The 20,879-nt window shown below is 43.4% G+C and overlaps 1 protein-coding gene across 2 annotated transcripts in view; it reads left to right on the top strand.

Moving 5' to 3' along the window:
• BCKDHB (branched chain keto acid dehydrogenase E1 subunit beta) overlaps positions 1-20,879 on the top strand; it is a 156,910-nt gene that overhangs the window by 109,441 nt on the left and 26,590 nt on the right. The window contains exon 11 of one of the 2 annotated variants that reach the window (XM_051615999.1): positions 3,166-3,506. The exons of the other annotated variant lie outside the window; for it this stretch is intronic. The gene's annotated coding sequence lies outside the window, so the exon portion shown is untranslated. Of the gene's footprint in view, positions 1-3,165; positions 3,507-20,879 lie in introns of those variants that run through there. 2 annotated transcript variants of the gene reach the window in all.

Raw genomic sequence — 20,879 nt, 5'->3', positions numbered from 1 at the left:
GGGCTGCACCACACATAAATATCAGAGGAGGTTACTGGCCAGCTGAAAGCATGGATTTAGTATATCAAGGACCAGGTTTATTAGGGGTAGTCTGGAAAACAGTGTAAAGAGACAGAAAACTGCTTTCTGGCTTGTCTAAGAGAACATCCTGATGGTGGGACCCATAACGCTGTGTTTTGTTTGGTGTGACTTGGTATTAAGTGTTACAGATTGAGCTGTTCAAAGAGAGATCCTTAGAGGCACATTTCAGGGGCATATTCCCTTATTTTTCTGCATGCTACAGGTGAGGTAAGTGGTCTTAGTGATGAACACAGCAGTTGTAGTAGATATCCATCCTGTCATCTACTCCAGAGTTAGCATATTAGGTGATGTTCTTCCATTTCTGAGAAATGGAAGGATTGCTTTACATTTGCTTCTTTTTGTACTCAGTGTGTCATTTATTAGGGACCTTACTTGCCATTGGTCTGGACTGATGAGGTTAATATGTTCCAAACCACCTCACATGTCAGGAGACAGGGATATCTTTTCTGAGAACTGGTGTTACAGTTTGTGTGCATTTGAGCAACGTTGGGCTGCTTCCTGTCCTGCTGCTGGAGAGACAGAGGAACTAGCAGTTCTCCTTGGTTAAGAGAAATATAGGGCTGTCCTCTGAGTTACAGAAGTGGCCAGGCTGGCTAAGTTGTTGCTTTGCTTATTCTTTAAGTAATTTCTGTTAGATATGAGATGGCTGTCTACCTTCTTTCCCCCTTTTAACTGACAATTTAATGGAACTTTCTTCTTTCTTTGCTTTTTGGCTTGTCATGGGGAAAAAAACCCTAAAACTTCCTTATGGTAGTTGTCAAATATATCAGAGGTATATATCAGATTGTCCTTTCTAACATTGTCTGAGATCTCTGTAGCTTGATGAGGAGCTATCTGCAACTTCATTTTTGTGAAGTCTGCAGTGATAAGATTTCCTCCCCTTGTTACATCAAGTTGTATAATGTTTCATGGTCTACTGCTGCTTGAAGTCCTCTTCACATCTAGAAACAGGTTCTGTATTAAAACATGGGGATGGTAATTCCAAACTTGTTTTTACCAGTGTGCTTTTCTTTGTTATTGGTCTGTGGAAATCTTTCAGTCCTTACACAAGTAAGTATTTCTTACTTAATAAAGAATTAATCTAAATCTTCTTTTAAAAAAACAAAAACAACCAAAAAAAACCCCTTCTTGAAATATGCTTGACTGTGTGTACCTCAAACACAAAAAGGTTCCTCTCAGGTGCCTGGATTGGCTTGCTTCATTGTGTCTGAGGCTAATGCAGAGTCTTAAGCTGGATGCTGCAGTCAATCATTTCTAAACTTAGCCTTGTTATCTTAATGTACATTTGGTTTTATTCTGTGTAAGTGCTGACAGTGTCTCACACATACAGAGTTGCTTATCTTGACATTGACAGTACAGATGGTTTTCCTGCTCAAAGACAGCATTTGACAAGGCATTCTGTGTACCTCACCCATGAGACAAGCAAGAACAAAATTTCTATCCTTCAGCAGCATCTTAGTTATTAAAATTTATACCCATGTTAGCTATAAGAGAAATAGCTTCCAGATAGGCAGCTGTGTTCCAGATAACTCTGTGTGGTTAGAAAAAAGAAAGAGAAAATAATCAGTGAGATTAGAGTGGGTATAAATTTTATGGATAGCTGGAATAGTCTGGCTGTTCTTTTGAGGAGGGGAGAAAAAAAAAGATAAAAGGAGAATCAGAAGAAAACAGCCCCATACTTTATAAAATATACTATTGTAATACAGAAAATACTGAGGAGTGGCTGTAGCACAGAAATGGCAAATGGTCAAGTGCTTTTCTGTTACCTCTTGCAGCTTTTTCTATCACATTTGTATATTCTGTTTTCTTGTAAAATTTTGAATTTTAAAGCTGTCCTTGCCATGTTACAGTTTATCTCCATGAGAGTCTGTGTATCTATGCAGAGACACTGTTACTATTACAAATTTAGTCTCTAAAAATACGAAGCTATCACACTGAACTTCATTATGGAACTATTTTACAGAAAGTTTAATCTTGGTGCTTACAGCTTAAACAATGTTAGGGAATGATGGAAGGGTTAATTTGTTTCTTTCCAAGCATGTATTTGAAGTTGCATTTCAACATGTAATACATTTTCTCATAACCAGTGCTTCAGCTGGGAGAGACTTGCAAATGACAGCAATGCTTTCCCTTCCTCAGTGAGTAAGTTGTGCTGAGAAACAGGGAGGGACCTGGTAGATACTGTGGTTGGTGTTTATCTGTTCTTTGCACTCCTGGTTATTAGCCAGGCCTTTCCTAATTCCTCTCTTTGTTTGGTAAATAAAATATGAGAGACTGTGCAGAATAATTTCTTTTTAATGTGAGACTAACAACCAGGTTTTTTTCAACACTGGATCCCAAACGTGGCAGACTAGAGTGCCTGCCTTCTATAATGGGTTGTCTGTAACTTACTAGAATAACCAACCTCCAGAGTGTTGAGTAGGACACAGCATCCCTGGTTTATGATGTTTTCCTCCTGGATGGCAAAAACTATGCAAATGGCTGGTTAGTCATATCTTACTCAGAACCAGTGAGTAGTCCAAATATAAGATAACAGTCTGCTAGTGCTAAGAGTCAGTCTCTTAGGGTGGCTGTTTTAAGTCTATACTTACATTCAAACCTTGCTGAGAATGCATGCAAGATCAGGAATAATGAAATTATCTTTAAAAACCCCTGTAAGTAGGAAGGGTATTGCCTAGAGTTTTGTTACAGGACTCCTTTTCCTTGTAATAGTATATTGATAGTATATCTAGTGGAGCTTTAAAAAAGCCAACATATAACTAACACTTCACTTAATATGCTGGAGTAGGATGGAAGATGCTTCATCATAAAAGTTTTTGAGTAAATGGTGGTAATTAATGCTGTCTTGTCACTAGATATTAGTTGCAGCATTTCTAATTTCTATGTGCCTACCTTGGCAGCTTAAAAAAGGTAAAATAGTTTTTAATACATAATAAGTATTTTGCTGTAATTCACCTACCTTGAAGGTAAGAGGACATTACAATTTAAAAAGTAAGATTTCCATGGAGGGTGTTGTGTGTTTAAGTTGTGGATATTACTTTCACTCTTAAGAATTGTAATTTATTTTGTCATCTTCCTCTGCAGAGATGAGAAGAACCACAAGGAAATACAGAAACTGCCTTCAAAACTCTTGACACTTTACTCAGATCTTTTAGGTTTGGAATTCACATAGCAGACTGTTTTCTCAGAACTCAGCTGTTCTTAATATTCATCTTGATTATTATTCAGAAAGTTCAAATCTTCCTTAATTATGAAATCAGTGATGAGCAGGTGATTGCTATAGTAAGTAGTTTCAGGTGTGTTAAAAGATATTCCAGATGTCTTATGAATGTTACACGTTGCCATGCTTCACTAGGTTACATCTCTAATCTTCACTGTGTAAATATTAGAAGCAGGATTTTATTCAATAAAATATATTATGCACATGTTCTCTCTTGGCTTTATTGGTTTTTGGGGAGAATCCAACAGAGTTATTTGAATGTTACTGTATTTTCAGCAAAATAAACCTTAGACAGCCAGACCAACTTGTGCTTTTGGTCTGAGACCTCCTTTAACCAGTGTCATTGTCTTTCCCTACAAGGGAAACAAAAACTGCGTTCTTCTTTTCTGCTTTGTTGCTATAAGTGAGAGGCTTATTAGAACATCTTTGCTGCAGTATCTTTGTTTAATAATTTTTCCTCTGGATATAGAATGTATCTGCTTCTAAGCAGTTGTGCAAAATGTGCCACTTTCTTGAGAAAACTTAACAGTACCCTGGCATATTCGTGCCAGTGGTGGGAGAGAAGTCAGCACATGTGCTGTTTTGGGTTGCTGAGGACATAGAAGTTCAAAATTACCAAAAGGACTCTACTATAAAATTAAAACTGAGTGTTTATTTTTCCTTTGCTAGTATAAAAGGCAATGAGCATCCCTAAGTACAAGACGGAGTTCAGCCTTCCAGACTGAGAGCTTCTGAGCTCAGTGAAGGTTTGCTTAATTTTTAATAATGCCCTTCTTTTCTATGACAAGTCAAGGACACATCAAAGATGATGTGAAAATTATCCTCTCTTGTCCTACATTGCAGGACTGCTCAAAGGGCAGCAGATCTTCCAGCACAGTAGGTTCCAAGCTTATTATGGAATTCCTTTGGTACCAGCTCAGTTCATTTTTCCATCACCTAAATTGTGTATTCAGCAGTTCCTAGTCTTTTCTGGTTGCTTTGCTCTCTGGCACAAGTCAATCTCATGCTGTATTGCTTCTTACTATATGGGGGAAGGAGGGAAGAGGTTGGGAAGATGTATGCCAGTAGCCAGGTAACCACATTTCCATTATTATTCAGGGAAATCTTTCAGGGAAAAAGGAGAGTACTGCTCGGGGCAGTCCTCAAGGTGTCTACTGAAACACACCAGGGAGGAATCTCAGGAGAATAGCTTCACTCTGCATGTCAGTGGATATTTGCCTCCATACCCCTCTATCACCCATTCTGAAGATTTGGGAAGTTGTTAATTGAGCAGTTCCACTGAAATCCCAGGGGAATCTGGCCTTTTGGGCAATGTGTGAGCACCCGCACCTCAAAGCTTCTTGGGACTCCTTGGCAACTCTCATCTCAATCTCCCAGACCTCAGGAGCAGTCTTTGTGGCGTGGTTTGTTGTTTGTAATGTGGAATGATGCTTACCTGCCAGCAGAACTTGAATCAAAAAGTCACATTCAAAAGATTTGTACAGATGGAAGATGCTAGATTACAATCTTTTCAGGTCCTACTACCATTTTGTGTAATATTCTGCATTCATAGTTCATACATTCTCTAGAGAATCCCACAACTGATAATGAAGCTGTTTGTTAATGTTTCTTACCAAAATGACATTATAAATCAAGTCTTCTGTCTGTAAGTCTCTTGTAAATCCTGTGTATAGAATTTGTTTTATTGTTTTAAATATGATAGATGCATTATGGTTTTTTATATTTTTTTTGCACTGGATGGAAACTATCTTCGTTTTATGAACAAAATGGTTTTAAGAAATATTTATCTCTGTAGAAAATCAATAGATATTTTGGTAACTTTTTAAAAAATGTACTGTTACTGTATTTCAAAGCATATAAAATGTTGCAGTTATAGTACTGTCATAGTAAAATGTGCTTTGGTAATTAATAACCTTAATACTATATATACTTCGTATTTACAGTTTTCATAGACAAAAGCAGTTTGTAATTTAGTGCAGAGCTTAAGTTTGAGTTACGTGTATGGAAATACAGAATAAGATATTCATGAACGTGTAGAAAATATTTACTCTTCATGTGGACTGCTACAGTCTGCTTCAGGGGCAAGATTTGTATTTTCAGTGAGTGGTAATGTGTCATTTTATAATAGTGTGAAAAATGTTCCTTTCTCCTCCGTTTTGGATAATAGAATATGTTGCCCTGGCAAAGACAATTCAATGTTCTAAAATAGGTGCTGCTCCCAAAAGCCTGCCTAGATGGCAGTATCCCCTCACATAACCTGTGGTCAAGGATGGCAGCTGTTTAAAGTGTGTGTTATGGAAAAATGACATATAGTTCTGAATTGGACAGGATGGTGTATGCTGTTACATACAAATAACTGTATCCCCTTAAATTCCTCAATAATAAAATCCAAAGACAAGTCCTATTTTCTCATTTTTAACCACCTAGGTCTCTTGATTAGATTAATTAGATTATGTGTGGAGGAATATTCTCAGATTTAACCTGGGCAGTGATTGTTTAACTCTAAGTAACTCCTTCTAAAGCAAAAAATCATGTCAGTACTCCTTGCTGGTAGTCCAGAAAATTAGTGAACTATCTAGTCATGCTCATTTAGCACTAATTGCTGGAAATAGTTATGGTACATAGTTTAATGCTGGATCCTGAGCCAGCAGAGTGGAATTCAAGACAGACAGAGCTTTCATGGGATCCTAGATTTATTAACTGCAGATGAAAGACTTGTATACTCTTCTCCTGTCATCTAGCTCAGTTAACGCTGTAGTGCCATAACAACCTCATTGTAATAGTGCACTAATTAATAAAAATTGGATTTAAATCATTAGAGGTATTCTCCGTTGTGGAGGTGCATGTGTCCGTAAGAGGATTAGCCGGTAGTACGTTCTCACTGTGGTAGCCAGGAGCCTTGACACAATGGCCTTCTGCTCCTATGGTCTGATAAACAATTCTGAGCTCATGAATCTTTTCAGGCAGCTCTCTTGCTCCCGTGGATAAAAAAACTGGTGTTGCCAGTGCACTGGTATATTGCAGAAGCTCTGTTAGCCACATAACTTCAGAGGCAGCAACTGAAAGGAATCCATTCAGCAAGCTGGCAGAGATTGTTATCACAGCAGCTCATGGGGTTCAGTGAGCATTATATGTTCATAACAAAATAAGCTGACACAGTCTGTAAGCTCTGCCAGATTTCAGTAGACCCGAAATAAGGACTCAATTCTATTGTAGCTCTGCTGCTGCTTAGCTGCTCTGCAAGATACGTGTTTGATAGACGTGGGAGACATACATCTGACTTCAGTATAAACAAGATTATAGAAGTGAATTCAGTTGCTTGTGCTGTGGCATCAAGTTCTGTTTGAGGCACCCTGCGCTGTCCTGCATCGTCTCCGTGTCTCCAGCTGCTGCTTCCATGGGTCCTACGTGATGTCTGCCAACCCGTGTGTATCTTGGGTGCCTCAGGGCATCTCAAATGGCACTAGATACCTGTGTTCAGGCATCTAAATAGAGCCCTTTGTTTCTGGGGCTTGGATTGCTGATGTCTGAATTTTTATTTTTTTATATTTTTTTTTATATTTTTTTTTTCCTGTGAGCTTGTATAAAATGCTAGCACTGAGATTGCCTCAGCTTTCAAAATAAATTGCTCAAATCCCTGGTAAGTACATAAGGCAGGATACATGACATGCTGTGTGTGTGAAAGAAAGGATTGTCTCCTGGATGTCAAGCTGATGCTGAACTGGGCAGTTAATTCAGGTTAAAAATTTAGAGCAAAATCCTTAAAAATGTCCCCTGGCTGCAGTTGGTTGTTGCAGCTCAAGGTTCCTGGTAAGTATCTGAAGGTAGCATGTAGGCACGACCTGGTTCAAGTTGAGCAAAGCCATGAGCAACAGTGGTGAGATAATGGGAGATGAGGGAGCTGCAGTCCTCTTGCTTCCTGCAGGATCCATGTGTGGGATTCAGCTCAGGATTAAGCCACCTAAATTTAAGTGTCAAGAAACAGGTGTGCAGAGCAATTGAGCTAGCTAGTAAGTGCCTTTAGGGTAATCTGGCCAATTTTGTAGGCTGAACTGACTCAATTGCTGCCTCAGTTGAGTTGGCCATGCATAGTGGCAGATGAGGTGCTGTAAGGTATCCTGCCTGGCCTTTGGCTGCTAGGCTAGAAGTTTGATCTCCCATCAGTCTTCAGTCTTATCTGCTAGCTCAGATATACCTTACATGCCCTGTCACCTCAGGCATCACTGTGAGATGTTTGTGTGGGCAACAGGTCCTGATTCTCTAGTGGCTGTGGCTTTCATAAGATGACAGCCCAAATGTGGACTTCAGATGCTTCACCTCAGATGAATTGCCCTTTCCATGCTTTTGACAGAAGGGAGAGTGGAGAACAAAGCACAGAAAGTGTTAGGTGGGTGCTGGGGCCGTGCACTGACTGGTACAAGAAGCTGTGGGAGAAGATGGTCTGTCCCTTGGTTCAACTGCTACAAGCAGCAATGGCTTAATTTGTACTTAACATCACATTCGTTGTCCCCAGCCCTCTAACAGAAAGAACTAAGCCTTCTGATTAACAATACTGATTAATTTGATCATTAGCCTAATGGATATTACAAGTGCAACTCTGAATCATCCCCAGCTTTGGGTTTAAGTTTCTTGCTTCAAAATTGGTCTTTGGTTACATGATTAAACCAAATTCTTGTCTATCTTGGAGAAAAAAAAATAGTTTCAAATGTTCTGCTTCAATAATAGAAACTGGTGTCCTTGCTCACGCAGGTCCGTGGAGAACTGTTCTACAACTGACAGTAATGTGCCACCAGTGTTTGAGAAGAGCTCCCTGTTGATTCCTGTGTCTAATTAATTGCTTTTATATGATAAATTAAATCATTCCTGTTTACTTGCACTCTGTTTACTCGCAGCTGAATAGTTGCTGAAAACAGAAATGGTCTGAATTTATGACACCCGTGGCTGCACTTTTCTCACAGTGTTTGTGAGCTCTGCCCTGCCTGAGCCACTGCTAGTTCCAGTTTCATGCAGGCTCAGGCAGTTTTGAGGTAAATGACCTGGGCTGGAGGGAGGTGGCTTCTTTCCAGTCTTTCCACCACAGCTCATGATGGCCTCCCCTTAGCCTGGGCAGTGAAGCAACAGACGAGCAGTTATTTGTTCCCCGGTGGGCAAAGCTGGTGGTTAACTCCCACCGTGAGTTCAGAGCGCTTACACCGGGCCTGGCCTTGGCCTGCCTTTCCCAGGAAGGAGCCCAGAGGACGCGGGAGATGGTGGAGGTGTGGGGCTGCTTAGGTGGCTGTGAGGGGCTGGCAGGGACGACAGTCCCCACTGCCACCTCCAACCATGAGGGGGACAGAGAGGGCCCCTCACGTGCAAACACAGCTCCTCAGCTTTCTAGGGCTCTGGCACAAGTCTCACAGGTAGTAAAGCTGTTACACCCCCTTCCCCTCTGCTGCCCCAGTTTAGGCTGTGCCAAGGACCTCAATGCAGCCCTTGCCATGGATCTGACTGGAGAAGGACAACATGGGTGCACAGAACCACACTGGGATCCTGAGTGCCTTTGGTTTGGCCTAGGGAGAGGGCAGGAGGGCTTGTACAAGCTCTGCCTCTGTCCCAGCTGCAGCAGGAGGACCCTGTGGGTGATATGGGGACTGTGACTATCCAGAGGCTGCAGGACAGCCTGTGTGAGGGCAGGTGGTGGCAGTGTGGGGAGCAGCCCAGCAGGTGCAGTTCTGGAGCAGCTGGGGCAGAGCACCTTGGTGCCCGGCAGCAGGAAGGACAGGAGACAAAGGGAGGGGCCAGGGGCTGGCTGGCCTGGAGCAGCACATCCAGGCATTGGGTCTCAGGGGTGGGTGGAGTGGGATGTGATTGCTCAGAGGAGCAATTAGAGAATATTGTTCAGTGGTGGCCTGCAACCTGACCCTGCACTCTGAGACCCCAAGCCTGCATGCATTAGCTCAGCTAACTTAACACTTTTTATCTGCTAATCCAGTGCTTTGCAGGAAAGGGCCAACCTAGATATGTTTTAAATTTTGGACTGGTTTGTGTGGAAAACAAAAGTAAGGTACCTCCAGTAGGACCCATGGCTGTAACCAAGCACTGTAGGCTTTCCTCTCCCACCTAGCGTGGTGCAGGGCAGTACCTCAACTCAAAGCAGAAGAATCTTGAGAGGTATGTGTCGTGTAGCAGTGTGGGTTTGGGTGCTTTCTTTAATTCCATAAAAGACCAGACGATTGCGTCTGCTGTTCTTAGAAAACTAATGCCTACTGGCTTGACTTCAGGGATTTTCAAAGATACAGTGAGAGAGCAGTGAGGGAGGCAGTGAAGGAACAAAGTGCAGCCTTGTTCAAGTGCCCCTCCAGTAGCTTCATGGCATCTCATGTTGTAACCCACCCTGTGTTTTATTCACAAAACACAACTTAACTTGGCAAGAAGAGTGTCAGCAGGTTGCCATTCAAATGTTAATATGTGGGAACAAAAAGTAGTAAACAATGTTAGAGTAATCTGAACAGTTACTTCTTTCCAGTAACTTTCAGTGAGGCTTCTCCCCCTTTTCCCCAGCAGCATAGCTGCTTCTTCCCTACAAAACTTTTAAAGTGATTTTCATCTCACTTGTAATAAAACCAAAGTATAGGTTATTAAGCTGTTTCTCATTTGGTGTCTGCTACAGTGGAGTTAAAGGTGGCTAAAGCAAAGGCAAGGCAGTGTTGAGTTGTCTTCTATAGCAGAGATGATCTGAAGGCATTGCCTTCTCCCTCATCCTTTCCTTCCCAGCTTTTACCTCATGCTACAAACAACCCATGGCTTCCCCAGGACCATTGTCAAGAGGCTACAACACCCACCCAGGGTGGGATAGAGGTGTTGTCAAACACTGTGTCTCTGGGAGACAGCACTTCATCTAATCACTTTCAGCAGAGGACCTGTGATTCATCTTATGTTACAAGCAGTGAAATCATTGAGAGTTTTGCTGTTGGCTTCACTAACTGAGCCCTTAGCTGCCATAGTGCTGTGGGTTAAGTGAAGCCTGGAGCAAATTTGTCTGTGTTTCTGCTGTTGCTGCACCAGCTCACTCTCCTCAGGATGCTGCTGCCTCTGATCTTTCAAAGCCGTTTTGTAGCAGTGCAGGCACTGCCTGTGTTCAGCCTGCTGTTTTTGGGGGAGGATGTTCACATTACTGATATGATTAAAATTATCTTGGTGGAGCATAGCTGCAAAAGCAGGCTGATATTTGTGTGTGTCTGTATCTATACATGCTCACTGAAACAAGTGAGGCTACTCTTGAAAGAATCTGGCTCCCTGAGACTGAAATTTAAAGTATTTTTCCCAATGAGTTTGATTAAGTCATTTCCTTCTGCTATGTTGGTAACATTTGTCTATATCCACAAATGAAACCTTACAATCTTTCATCTAGGTATGAAATATGGAGCCATTTTCCAAGCAGTTTATTTGGTTTTATTTGCTTATTTTTCAACCAGGGGAAATAGCTAAATTAAAAGGGACTTTGTTCTTTTATACTTAATTATGAAGCTCTGCGGTCCTTTCATTAGCTCTGATGCTGTGGTGTGAGATCTGCTAGGCAAGCCTCACCACATTCTCTTGCAGTGAGGTGAGTTACAGCTGTGAACACTCCCTCCCTTCATTGCCACAGAACTTAGAGACCTGACACTGTACCTGAGAAATACAGGATCCTATATGCCTACCTTGGAAACATCAGGACATACCACCCATCACTGGAACCTGGCTGAGGTGATGACAGAGCTTGTGCAGGACCAGACACCCCTCAGTTTATCCCTCTGGCTTGGAGAGGATGCTGAGGGCAGTGCCCCAGCAGGACCGTGGGATCAGAAACGTTCCCACGTGCATTTGTATGCAAAAAGTGGTTCAAGTCTGGGCCATCACCACCAACTAAATGTTGTATTTTCAGAGGATTGGACAAAATTTCCCTCTCTGCATGGTCACCTTGCGCTGAGCCCATCAGGCAGGAAGATTTCAGGCTCTCATTTGCACATAAGCCCCCTTTTCTTTCCAGGGCCATTGAACCGTGTGGGTGGCAACCCTTTCAGCTTCACCAGCTGGTCATTTCCTCTGCCCACAGTGGAGAAGATCAGCCGTCCCTCTGCCCTGAGAGGAGGCTCCTCACTTTGTAACTTGCCAGCCCTGCCACGATGGCAGTGTGCCAGGCCTGGCCACGCAGCACATGGCTCCTGAGGCAGCATCCCAAACTAGTGCTCAACCCCGGAGGCTGCTAATGACATGGAGCTGAAGGGTGAGCTCAGCTGGGGGCTATTTAGACACTCCTGATTGGTTTGATCAAAAAATAACAGCAATGGAGATGGGTGGGGCTGGTCCCATCTAGCTGGTGTGGAAGTGCCTGAATTTTAGACTACTTCAGCAATGACTACTGGCTGCACGTGCATGTGTTGTATACACACTTTTTTGACAGGATATTTGCCATACTTGAGTATCTTTGATTAAGAACAAACAAACAATGCACTGCTCATACTTTTTTTAAGAGACTGTATATAGCACGGCATTTTAGCTGCATCCCGTTATCTGAAATGAGATGTTCAGAAACATCTCAGTCAAGAAACAAGAAAGTGACAAAATTTGGTGAAGGCTATAAATCATAAACTACAAAGCAAGCCCACATCTTTCAACAAAAGCTGCTTTATTCAGGCAAGGAAGTGCACTGAGGAGTAACTTTAAATAGCATGCATCAGAAAAACTCTCTCAAATTCTATATAATTTGACATAATTAAATGTAGGTATTTCATCCTACTACAATTTACTGCCTTGCCCCTTGTGCCTACAATGTTGATATTCATCATAGATTTGAGCAGTTTATTTAAGTGAAAGCTAACCCACACTTGCAGAGCCCAGATTATAATTATGCTACTCCAAAGTGCCAGTCATGCCTACCCCCGTTGCCTGTCTGCATGCCAGCAGAGCCAGCCCTGGGCAGAGGCCTTGGCAGCCCAGCAGATGCTGGCGCCTGTGGGCAGATCCCTGAGCAAGCTGCTGCCTGCCCGCTGCCCCTGTCTTCTCTCTGGACTCCTGTTTTCAAGAGCACTCAGTTTTCCTCCTCATTTTGCTTCTCTTGTCGTCTGCGTAACTTCAGCTATTTCGACTGCCTGGGTCAGGGGATGTCACATTTCTATGAGAAAAAGAAGCGTTTCAGGCAGTGTAAACAGGAAGAGAAAGTCCTGGAAGACATTTTTGTCCTGGGTGTTTTCTTCAAACCAGGGAGAACCCAGTGATGGCAGCCATGAGGTGGACAGATGGACCATGGGGCTGTGTGTCTGCCTGCTGAACCAGAGAACTCTTGGGATTTAGTGCAGGGCCTCACAGGGCAGGGATGTTGAACATAAAAATAAGCTGGCCATCAACATGGTACCAGGACACAGGGGACTCAGTTCTGGCACACACTTGAGAAGAACTGCTGGCCCACGAAAGTGTGCAAACCTCCCCAAAGGGAGGTGAGGTACTCAGGGGTATGGAGGCTGGTGACCAGGGCAGTACCAGCTTGCCCAGAGCGTTGCTGGCACATCAGGGGTGTGTTTTGGGAGGGCTGACACAGACGTGCTGGTGCCTGAAGCAGCTCTTGTTTGTGTGGCTGACGGGCAGGGACTGGCACCGAGGAGGCAGGCAATGCCATGCCATGGTGCCAAGAGCAGGCAGCAGCCCTGCTCTTCCATGGGGATGGGAACAAAAGGCCATTATCCAGCCCAAATTGCCATCCCTGGGTTGCTTGCCGTTCCTTGTGTGATGCCCTAGAAGTGTTGCAGGACATGCAGTGAGTAGGATGAGATCCTCACCTTTCACCCCACTGCCAGTAGTCCCTTGCAGGGGGAGGCACAGGTACACCAGGGGGAAGCTGAGGAGGTTCTCTCTCAGTGTGGACAGTACAATCACCTACAAAATGACTTCTTCACTAGCATGGCTAGTTCAAGCCAACCACGGTATTGTCAGTAAACACTGAACACTGATATATGTCTGTATTATATATACTCAGCCTTGTATACACTGTCAGACCCACTATACTTTTTGCTAGGATGTACTCTGCACTTATTGCCAAGGTTCAGCTTAATTCCTTTGCTTTCCCTTTCCTTGCTTATTATGTCATTGTTGGAATAGAAAAAATGACCAAGAGGCTTTTCCAGTGATTTATGTGGAGAACATCTGAAAATCTGGCCCACAAAGTGCTACATTAACTCTTTGATGTGGACTTGACACCCAGATCTGTGTTTAAAAGAATGAAGTTGGTTTAATTTCTGCTATATCAGCCTGAGCCCTCCCAACCATTTTTTTTTCACCATCATGCTTTCTTGCTTTTGTAACTTTCGTTTATTTATTTATTTTAATTCTCCTCCTTTTACTTGTGTGAAGAAATACAGCAGAAATAAAAGTGCCAAGTTTCTGCCAGTGTGCCAAGTGCTGGTGATTCACCCAGGCAGATGCATTGGAAGAGATGGATTACACTTTGGTTTGTTTGCTGGGATTTGGTTTTAGATCCAGAGACTTAAGGCAGGGCTTGTAGCAATGCTAGCTAAAAATACTTTAATGCAGATGTAGGATTTCCAAATCAACACAATTTCATTAACAGAAAATTTGTTTAAACATTTTTTTCTTACCACTGCCTTTCAGACTTGGCCTCTCTCAGCTTGCAGCATAGGTACAGCTACAGATGATTAAAGGGGCTTTGCCCCCTGATAGCTCTGGAAGCAGCAGTGGGGATGGGGTCTGATGGGGATGAAGTCTGATGGGGATGCTCCACCCAGGGGAGCTGGCTTCCCACTTGGCCCTGAGGAAGCCTCAGCCTACCCCTGCCCCAGCTGCAGCTTGCAGCATGGGAAGGGTCTCAGGGTAAATATCAGAGCCAGTTCCCTGTTTTCGGTGTCCTCAAGGGGAAGCTGTGGGTTGGGACCTGGACCCAAACCTACTGGCACCTTCAGGGCTTTGCAGAAAAAAACAACTTTCATCAAGTTCTTGCTAAGTTTTCTAGTTTGCAGCTAGTACAGAGGCCAGTGGCTTCACCACACAATTCAGCTACCAGGATTAAAGTCTCAAGAGAGCTACTGAGCTTCCAAAATAATAATAATAATAAAAGCCCTGAAGTTTTTTCCTATTGCTTGAATGTGCCAAAAGATACAGGAAATCCATGGAAAGGTAGATGGATTTTTCACTTTGGCAGATCCCATAAGATTAATACATTTGCTGAAAAGCCCTTCTGCAAGCAGTATTTATGCCAAGCATTCCTTTCTGAAGCTCACAAAATATCTGAAAGTATTAAAACAATTCAAGTTTAGTACCTGTGTGGTTTCCAGTTATAATAAAGGCAGTCATGTGGCAGATATGATTGGCCTGATCCTTTGTAGCATTTTAGGCTTGTTTATATATTTGAAGTTTTCTAATTTAGATCCCTGTGCCAGAAACATGTAGCAACCTTTTCACACTGATTTTTTTTTAAGTGTTGTGTTTTGCTGTGTTCTGCCACAATCTCACTTTGTGTTTGGATACAAACTGAGAAAGGCAATAAATGAAAGGTGAAACTGGTACTCTGGACATGATCCACATCCCAAGTGTTTGCTGAGGTGAGCTGTCCTGAACAAAACATTCCTGCTTTTACTCTTGAGACCTCCCTTGGGCAGAATCACGTTTGTGAAAATGTGGTGGAAGTCAACAAGAAAAAAACAGTCGGCCCCAGAGGGTCACCTTCTGCACTGGAGAGCACTGTGGCTTGGCCAGGTCAGAGGCACGTATCACAGACTCACAGAATCACAGAATTGTCATGGTTGGAAAGGACCTCTGAGATCACTGAGTCCAACCATCAACACAAAAAACCCCTAAACAAACACAACAACCACACACGCTCCACCAGAAAACACTAACTGAAAAAAATCCCAACACTTAAACCTTGGCCACTAGAGCATGCCCTGAAGTACCACATCTACCTCCTAGGATGGTGACTCCACCACCTCCCTGGGCAGGCTGTTCCAGTGCCTGACCACTCTTTCCATATAGAAATTCTTCCTAATATCCAATCTAAACCTCTGCTGCAAGTTCAGGCCATTTCCTCTGGTCCTGTCATTATTCGCTTGGGAGAAGAGGCCAACACCCACCTCCCTGCAACCTCCTTTCCGGTAGTTGTAGAGGGCAATGAGGTCTCCCCTCAGCCTCCTCTTCTCCAAACTAAATGTCCCCTGTTCCCTCATGGAATCATAGAATCATACAATGGTTTGAATTGGAAGGGACCTTAAAGATCATCTACTTCCAGCCCCTCTGCACTGGGAAGGGAGGGACACCTCCCACTAAATCAGGTTGCTCTGAGCCCCATCCAGCCTGACCTTGAACACTTCCAGGGATTGAGCAGCTACAACTGCCTAGGGCAGCCTGTCCTGGTGTCTCACCAGTCTCAGACTAAATAATTTCTTCCTAATGTCTAACCTAAATCTTCCCTCTTCCAGTTTTAAGTCATTACCCCTCTCACTACAAGCCCTTGTAGACAGTCCCTCCCCAGCTGCAATCATAATAACTGGGAATGTCTTTGTTATATGCGTAATTCCAGTGAGATCTCCAACCAGCAAGACAAGCTTGGCTCTGCAGGAAGGGGCAGTGGCTGCTGATGGGGGTGGATGAGAAGGCTTTAGATACGCAATGTTATATATGGAGCAAACACACCTGCTGGCAGGGACTCCAGGAAATGCACTGGAGGACCAGGGCTAATGACGAGCAATGATCTTGTCATGGTTGTGGTGAGTTGGAGAGAGCCTAGGGAAGGTTATAGCACCTGGGAGGTGTCAGAAGAAATATAAAACCAAACTGCAACTCTGGCAGTTGAGGCTGAATATGGTGTAAAACCCCATCCCCAAACCAGCAGATTGGTTTAAGGTAATGACATAAATTGGGTGAAGATGGTGGCAATTGTTTTTTGGGTGGGCTAAGGGATGCCTCAGGCAGCTGTGCTGGGCTTGTGTTGGCTGATGGCAGGAGCAGCGGGTGTGCAGGTGAGCAGACACCTCACAGCACCCACTCCTGGCACACAGGCAAAGTTGCCAACAGTATCTGACATGGAAGGAGGCCTGAGTAGTCTTGTTTGCTTTTCACTGGAGGAGAACAGCAGATGCTGCTCAACAAGAGGCAGCAAAGGTCAGTAATGCTGAGAAATTTTGTTTCCTTGGTGAGCCCACACCTGTATGGAAACAATGGAAAGGTCAGAGGGAAGGTTGAGGAGGAAAGGAGGTGAAAAGCCTTCAACAGGTAAAACATTGAGGCAGTGAAGTGCCAACAGTGTGCTTTCTCGTGGTAATAAATACGGATAGTAAGAGTTAAAACTGTTCATTTTGTCTCATAATGTTGTCAGAGAATAAGAGCTGAGAGAACATGCTGGTTTATGAGTCTGGAAATGTCTGAGAGACCTGGCCAACAGCCAGTAGTAAGATATGGTAGGAAAGTTAGTTGGGTCAAGCACAAAGTGAACTGGAGAGCAGGCAGGGTCCTGTGGCCATTATGCATCCAGAAAATGTTTGGGAAGAGAGGCCATGGACGACCAAGAGCATAGTGTCAACAAAACATTAACAAAGATCTAAATAAGCCGAAAATCAGCTGGAAAGAAGTGGATGAAAGGGCCAACGGCTGCGGTTTTGGAGGAATCATCTGCTGGGTTTATGAGTCACAGAAACCAAAACCAGATAGGAACAAGAACTGGCCAGTCGGAGTTACAGCTTGCTAGGTCTGGGGATGAACCACTAATTTATTTTGCATGCAGTGTATTGCTGAATCTCTCCATATTTGAATTAAAAAATAGGGCTTTTTACACCCAGAAAAATGAATAACTCTGGTGAGCTTAATTCATACCACTTGTATTGCTGCTTCTGAGAACCTGGTGGCCACCAAATTTAAATGTACGTGGAAACCTCGGGCTGTTCCCTTGCTTTCTTATCTATGTACTATGCTCCTGGTGAGACACTGGAAGTGGTGACCAGCACTGTGACACCACATTGCTTTTGCTGGATCCCACTGCCTTCCAGCTCCAGCGACTTTCCTTTCCCATTAAGTCACTGACTGTGGTGCAGAGCTTTCTGTCCCAGGGCAATAGCTGGAGAGGCGGCTGCTGTCACACACTCATGGCCAGATGTGTGCTCATGGCTGCATCTGTGTCTGTAACAGAATGAGATGCTGCAAGTTATGAACTGCATTTTTTACAATGTGCTGGGCTTGCTTGGAGTCAGGCTAAGGACAAGCCTTTTCTGTCACATTCCTGAGAGTTTGGGGAAATATCTCTGAGAGCCTTTTACAGGGTGTTACTGAAGGGCCATAGTAATTTAAGTATGTGACACTGTTTCTTAGTCACTAATAGCCTGATGGTGCCTGGTGGATGAGAATGCCAGCATGACTGATGGATCTGGTGTTTTCCATCACTCCTGATGCTCATTTACTTTAAAGGGGGAGGTCTCTGATGTGCTAGTGTTTTCCTCCTGTTTGTGTAGATAATGGCATATCACATCTTTTGATTGTCATTTTTAGTAAGAGCAACAACAGCAGAAAGCCTATGGTACACATGGGAACCCAGTGGAAGAATGTTGATCTACCTGGACTCAGTTTCTACAGCCGTAGGTGACATTCAGGACTTCCTCCAGCAGACATAACAAAAAGTCTTGTCAAAACATCTTTTACCTATAAGAAGGGGTCAGATCTGGTTTTATCCTGCATGAGACTTTGGAGCAGTCAGCCATGGGATGTTCCTGGTTACTGCAGCCTCAGAAATATAAGGCACATGGTTCCTTCACAGGTAATTTCAAATATTTCAGCTGAACAGCAGTTTGGCTTTTCACTAGAAAAGGTAGTTTCCTTTTCAATTGTCATTCCAAAGCAATCCTAGGAATGAGGCTGAAAAATGCTGTGACATAAAACTTGGACCTATTTCATAAGAAGTTCTAAATGTATTTTCTGCATAATCATCTCTGCTTAGACCTAGATATTTTTTTTCCAAAACACTGATGGCAGTTTGGTTACCACAGTACATCTCTTCACAAGTGCTGTAAGTTCCAGGCCCACAACTTCCCAGAGTCTGTCCAGTCACTTCCTTGCACAAATCCCATCAAAGATGCCTGTAGTTCACCAAAGAGCTCCATTTTGGTTACATTTTTGTAATTATGCAAGAGGCACAGGATATGTCTCACTCCAAGCGTACTTATTTTTCTCCATATCAAAGACACTTGTTCCCTTGTTCAGATCAAAGACACTTAACCATGTTAGAAGTTTCTTACATTAAGAACTAGGCCAAACAATTATAGCTCATTTGCCTGATACCTCTATCAGCCTGTACCTCAGTATGTTCTTTACTTTTTCCTTTGTCCCATCATTGCTGTGATTACTTCTTGTTTTTTTTCTTTTAACTTCAGAAGCACAGGAAGAAGCACCAGGCACTGCAGCAGCTTTCGTATTCCAATTACAAAACAGCCCTTATTTTTTTTTTTTAAGTTTCATAAAGAGTTTGGGTACATGTTCCTGAAGGTTCTGACAAGTATTTTAAAATGGATTATGGGCTCCCATAGAGAATTCTGTTAATGAAAAAAAGAGACTAAATGCCCAACCAGGTGGATGCAGCAGGTGAAAAGGAACTCCAGGGAGCTGTTTCTTGATGCACTTGGGCATATTCCTTGGAATAATTGCCTGTGCACCCTAGAAATTGCTGTTAGTGTTACACCATGTGCACTTAAAAAGTACAAGGCTGTCCTTCACTATTTGGTAATTAGTCAGAAAGCTCTGCCAACACTGGAAATAAATAAATAAATAAATAAAAATAGGCAGCAAGTAGGTCTAACTGTCTTGGCTTTGTCACCTGTAGTGAAACCTGCCCAAAATATAGAGACACCGTTTTCAGCACCATGGTCCAGTACATCAGCAAGGCCATATATTCCCTTCCGGCACTTTCCTTACCAAGTAAGGACAAGGGAAGGGGAGGGGATGGGATCTCATGGAGAAGCAAAATAGTTGTGATGTCCTCAAGCTTTCAGAAAATCTTCTGAGCCTTCAGAAAGGAAGGCACAGACTTGCACAAGTCAGTTTTGAGCCTTTTCACCATTTTTGTCTCTTGGTGATATGCAAGATAGCCAGAAGGGAGGGGAGCGGCTTTCCCTCCCTTTCCTTCCCATGGTGGGAGGGACTCCAGTGAGTAAACTCCAAAAGTCAAGTAGATGCTGATCACAGGACTGCTAAGCATAGAACAAGAAGTGAGGCATGAGGCAGGCCTGACTCCTTGTGCCTCTCAAGCAGTCACAGCAACTCAGCCCAGTTGCAGGAGAGCTACCAGCTGCAGGCAAGCTGGGGGCTAGAAGTTTCAGGATGCGACAGAGAACATCTTCCCAGTAGAGATGGGAGAGATGGGTGGGAAGCATCAGCACTGCTGTGCAAGGCTTTCTGTATGATTTTGTTTAGAAAACTGTTTTCAGCTCTGATCAGCTGTGTTTTAAAAAGAGATAAACAGCAACAGATGTGGTGAAAGTCTCTAAGGGTGATCAAGGCAATGGGAACTCTGTCTTCCAAACGGAGACAGAGTGACTTGTTTGGCTTGATGACACGAAGCAAGCAGGACAGTAATGAAAAATAGTGTTGTGAGATCATGGGGAGAAAAGAGGAATTTTTGTTAAATGGCAATGCTGGTAGTAGAAAAAAAAATGGTAATGAAGAAAATTAGGTCAGAAATGAGAAATGGTCTGGCTGCCTGAGGAATGGCATCTGGAAGGAGCTTTCAATCAAAACAGAGCAAAAGGGAGTCGAGATGGCTTCAGAAGGACCTCCCTATGTGTAAGGAAAGGTTTGTGGGAGTGAGCCTTCACATCCCTCAGATGTCTTTGAAACCCCCTGGTGTGGTGACATTCTTTCCTGGTGCCCCACACATACCAGACCCTGTGGGGCACTGGAAAGACAATTGTTTGTCCCTGTACAGCACTGAACCTCACCTTATACTATAAAAGCACCTGGCCTAGGTGCACATGCTGCCTGATCCATGTTACATTTCATAGTGCTGGGCCGCTCAAAGTCTTCCTGTGGCTCTAGTCTTTGGTGTCTGTTCTGCCATTCATCATTTGCTATAAACCAGAGCTGTTGCAGCTGTGCTGCTTAGCAGAGGTGCTGGGAAGGTTCATGTGTTAAATATGATGAAGTGTTCAGATGCTGCAGTTATGGAGGTGAGGTGAGTATGTGAGGCAAGTGGGCTAGGACTTCAAAACCTTGGAGAAAGCCTGCTGAAAGACAGTGATGCCTTTGTTTTTGTAACCCTAGAGAATTTTTGAAAAGCTTTTGCTCAGATGGCAACGAAAACACATTTTCTTGCAACTGCTCCTCTGAAAGTTAGGTAGGAAGAGAGTAGTGGATGCACTACCTGGCTGTGGTTAGCACGTGTAAGTTCTCCAATGTTTCTATATTCCTCTGCTCTATACTCCAGACCCTCATCCTGTGCCCTTTGGTATCCAGCCACTTTTGCTCAGATTTTTATTCATTCACAGTCTTGCAGAGCAGCTTAGAAATGTGACACCTGCAAAACAAAGCTAGTTTCTGTCCTTTGACTTTCAGATGATTGCATTAAAGCTTTTCCATG

The sequence above is a fragment of the Apus apus genome, chromosome 3 (assembly GCF_020740795.1).
Source record: "Apus apus isolate bApuApu2 chromosome 3, bApuApu2.pri.cur, whole genome shotgun sequence".
NCBI classification, from domain to species: domain Eukaryota; kingdom Metazoa; phylum Chordata; class Aves; order Apodiformes; family Apodidae; genus Apus; species Apus apus.
The sequence above is the reverse complement of the archived record's forward strand: the minus strand, read 5'-3'. Positions and strand labels throughout refer to the sequence as shown.